Here is a 5,064-nt window from a genome sequence, read left to right on the forward strand (position 1 = left end):
AAGGATGGCTGAAACCAATAGCAAAGAGCAAAAAGTTTCATCACAAGAGGTTCATAGAAAAGGTTCAAAGTGAAGAAAAAGGGAATCTTGTTCTTGATCATACCTCCAACAATGGTTCTTGACATGGGAAAGAAAGATGCATCAAAGATGTAGCCTGTAGAATATGATTCTTAGAGATGCTGCTGGTACTTGCACATAAATCAAAGAATAATGAGAATAATATTTCAGGTGAGAAGAAGATAATTATCTGTCTCAAGGTTGATTCTGTCCTTTTCGTTTTATTTGGGTACAGACCTCAGAATCAAGCTATGAAAGATGTTCTAGAAACGTTAAAGATATATCTTTCCAATGATATATATCATCTACTGATTCCTTGTGGTTTGATGGGAAATTGGGCTCAAAGTTGGCTACTTGCAGATTGCATTATTTTGGATATATTCTGAGAAAGTGACCATAACTTTTAAAATGTAAATCGAAATCATCATCTGCTTTTTCCTGTGTCTTAGTATGACTATTGTTGATATTTCCACCAAATTTCTTAATTTTCTGGGTTATTTTGCTACTCCATTTGTGATCTGCATCAAAACTAATGAAAAAGACAATTTTAGTTGAATGTGTCGTTGAAAATACTGAAGTCTTTTTTTTTTTGCACATAAACATAACACAACGATACATCATCAAGACTAAGCCGTTAACATGAGTTGTTAGTTCATGTCTGACTAGTGAGAGGACACTTCCCATTAATACACAGAAACTTGCAGTTGAATATGTTTCTTGTAGGTACATCATCAAGATTCCTTTTCACTCGTTTGTTTTGGTTTATGCGGTTTGGAAGGTGTCGTTGCGAATAATAAATCTCAGAAGCAACAAAGTTTGCATTATGTCTTCATTTTCTTTTACTTGAAAGTATATATTTCCATGCTGATCTATTACATAAGGTATATCCGGCTAGAGAATATTCTCATGAACTCCAATACCAAGTAAACCTGAAAGCATCTGGGTTCCTTTTTTGTTCACCTAAACAAGACACACTCAATGATGGTTCTAGCAGTTTCAGGAGGTGAAAGCCTAGAATCTGCAGGATTCTCTGGCAAATATGCTCTGATATCTTCTGAAGGATGATAACTTGGGTTCCCAGTTGGCTTCTTAGGATCTGAAGTTGAACCCAAATACTCTGCTATGGCTTGAGTTCTATTCTTCCGCAAATATTTTCTTGTAAAATAGTTACACTTGAGTTCTACTGTTAAACTTGCGAAATCCACTCCCAGAACAAGTGTTGAGGCGGTGAGGATGAAATAATCGGCGAGGCGCGACATGGAAGCAGCTTCCTCCTCCCTCCTCTGTTTTGATACAGGACAATGCCGGAGAAGCGGCGTGGAAGAGAAGAATCCTGGTGCGGGCATGAGCGAGACTGCGAGAGAGAGAGACACTCGAAAAAAAGCTGAGGAGAGAGCGCCTCCAAGGCCGAAGCAAATACTGGATTCAAATTTTCCTTTTTTTGTATTGTGAAATATTGTAAAATCATCCAAAGTTTATCACAAAATCTCACAAAATCACATTTCATTTTCTTTCTTTTTTTAATATAAAAACTCTAAAAATAATCAAATCTTCTAAAAACTCACTAAAGTCTTTCAAAATTCTAAAATATTAAAATCCTACAAAATCTTTTAAAAATCAAGTTCAATACCCCCTCTTAAAGCAGCCAACTCACTTCTTATTTTCAGTGTGTATATAGAAAACGCGTGTATATAGAAAACGTTAAAGTAAAGGGAATATTGGTTGGGGAAAGATTGGAAGGAACTAACCCAGGTTCGATCCACCCTGGAAACAAAAATCATGGTTGTGTGGGAAGTCTGTCAGTTGGGCCTTGGTCCAATTGGTTTACCTGGTAGTCAGAAATGCAGGCGGCCTGACTATCCCCTGGCATTAGTCGGAAAGCATTCCAAACTCGGGACAGACAGTGTGGTGGCCCTTCGGGGAGAAGTCCACTCCGAAGCACTTTGGTGCGTTTCTACCGAGGCTGACCGGATCAGCCGATAGGGTTTATATAAAAAAAAAAGGGAATATTGCACTCTCGCACACTTTTTGAAACTTTAATATCACAATAGCACACTTTTTGTCCACAACACACTTTCTTAGATTGAATTGTCAAAAACATCCTTTAACTAAACAACCTCTTTCCCAACCAATTCTTTTTAGGAATATGTATAGAATTAGTGCGTTTTGGAAAAGAAATTCGATTTATAGTACGCTAGCTATTCAAAATAGCAAAAGTAGGTGGTCTCTCACTGTAGCAACGTGTGAGACTGTAGTTTTTTTTTTTCTTTTACACATACCTCTTATGTTTAGTTACTTAAATACATGTTTATATTAAGTTTTTTTTCGAAAAAAAAATTCAGATACAAAAAATCTAAATTTTCTTCTTTATAATTTGATATGCATTTTGTTTGATGATTTTATTTGATAATATTAAATATTTTTTACAAATTATGTATCCGTACAGACATCTGTACATATTGTAATGTAAGTCTCTACATATTATTAAGTGTGTAGATGTAATTTGTTTAATTTTTATACTTTCGGATGTCTGTACAGATGTGTGTATCGCAATCATTTTGTAAAACTTACATCTGTACACATTATTATGTGTACAGACTATTATCTGTACAGATACAAAAAATCTAAAATTTTTTTTTATAATTTGATATGCATTTTGTTTGATGCTTTTATTTGATAATATTAAATATTTTTTACAAATTATGTATCTGTACAAACTTACAATGTGTACAAATTATTAAGTGTGTAGATGTAATTTGTTTTCTTCTTAGACATTCAGAGGTCTGTACGCATATGTACCGCAATGGTTTTGAATAAATTACAGACTATTATGTGTACAGACATATGTACCGACTATTATCTATACAAATTATTATCTGTACAAAACCATTGCATATATGATTTTTGGTATAAAACATATTTTAAATAACTAAAACAAAATGCATATCAAATTATAAAGGAAAAAACATAGTATTTTTGTATCTGAAATTTTTTTTAAAAAAAATTATATTATCAAATATCTGAATAACTAGACATGGGGTGAGTTAAATTAAAAAAAAATATTACAGTGACACCGATTCCCCACTCTCTCACACTAATGGGTCCCACAATAATTCTTTATCTCTTAGGGCATCTCCAACCCATTTCTTCATTTTTGACTCTATTTTGGAGTAACTCCATTTTGAAGATGATTTTACTCTAACCTATTTCTCCATATTTGACTCCAAAAGAGAATATTCTTAGAATATTATTTTTATATCTTAATATTAATTTATGTAATGATCCTTTATTTATTAAAATTACAAATTTGACCCAATTATTTTATTTTTAGGTAAAAATTTTTTTTAGCATGTTATTTATATTTAGAATTTATTATTGAACAATATTACATTACACAACATTCAACAATTAATTAGTATTTGTTGTATTAAGTTGTTTTTAATCTTCAGTTTAAGTCATATTATATGTTTTAAATTTTATTGGTTGTAATGTTTTTTTGGTACTTTTGTTTGTATTGTCTATTTTTGATGTTATATATGTTAATTGTTGAAATTTAAATTTATTATTTATAAGTTTAAGTAGAAAATAATAATATTTAACTGTATTTAGATATAAAATATAAATCGATATAAATTTAAGGGACTGATTTGCAAATAAAAAAACTCAACTCCAAAATGGAGAAATGAATAAAAAGTCTCCAAATATAGAGACAAATATAGAGATCTCCATTTTGAAGATGGAAATGAAGTGAGGTTGGAGAAGGTTTTTCTCCAAAATGGAGTTTGAAGGTAGAAATGGAGATGGGTTGGTATTGGTCTTACACCCTCTCTCTCACGTCTCTCACACTCACTCACCCTCTCACCTCTCACAATCACACCCAATTTTAAAATATTGAATAGTGAACGTACTAAAACCAATGTTTTTAAATCTGACCCGGAAAGCGAACCGGACAACCTTCTGGGTCACTGGGTCGATCCGGTCCGACCGTGAGTCATTAATTTACTAATTTCATTATATATATTATATATATATATATATATATGTTTATACTTTGGTTTTATGAATAACCAAACAATATTTTTCCATATCTATCAGTTATTAGTTAATATATATTTTTGAGCAATAATTATAAAATTTATTTCTTATGATTATAAAATTTAAATCCAAACAAGAACAAAAACATATAATAGAATAATATCAGAATACTAATAAAAAAAATTATTTCTACCTTCCACATGAATTAATATTAAAAAATATGACTGAAAAAAAAAACCACGTACAACAAATTTTGTCCCACATCGGAGCATAAAGAAAGCAGCACATATTTCGTCTTTATATAATGCTCGTTTAAGTTAATCAATTAAGTGTTGAAATTGATCCAGATTGACCCGGACTGCCGGTTAGACCATCGGTTAGCGGGTTTTAGCTGGGTTTTTCCGGTTTTATCCGAGTTTCTTAGTATCTGGTTTTTAAGTATCCGGACTGGCATACTTTCAGATTCGCGGTTAAACCGGTTCGACCGGTCGATCTGGTCTGGGTTTTAAAACATTGACTAAAACCCAGATTACTTTTCAAAAATGTTCTGAAATTATACTTTACCCTTCTTTTTATGCACATAATAATGCTCAATAAAAAAACAAAAATATCATCCTAACCACATCTTTTGTTCAACAAACCTTACAATATCTTTTTTTTTTCTTTTATTTACAGTAATATTTTTTTATTTTTTCTTTCTTTTATAATTTCTTAATTTTCAGATTTATCATCTTCATCACTCTCTTTCTCTCTGTGACAACCCGTCCCGTGGACCCCACTAGCCTCACTGCTAGCCCGCTAGCCTCACTGCTAGCCGCCCAAACGGACCCCAAGCTGGCCCTGCAGGGCATCGATCCTAACCCCTCACTGGGCAAATGGAACTATTCATCCAAATCCACAGTAGGTTATTGGTGCACCAGGCGTTCCTTGAACCCTGGTCCCCACCCTTTAACAACCTTCCCACAGGACAAG

The sequence above is a fragment of the Camelina sativa genome, chromosome 12 (genome assembly GCF_000633955.1).
Source record: "Camelina sativa cultivar DH55 chromosome 12, Cs, whole genome shotgun sequence".
NCBI lineage: Eukaryota > Viridiplantae > Streptophyta > Magnoliopsida > Brassicales > Brassicaceae > Camelina > Camelina sativa.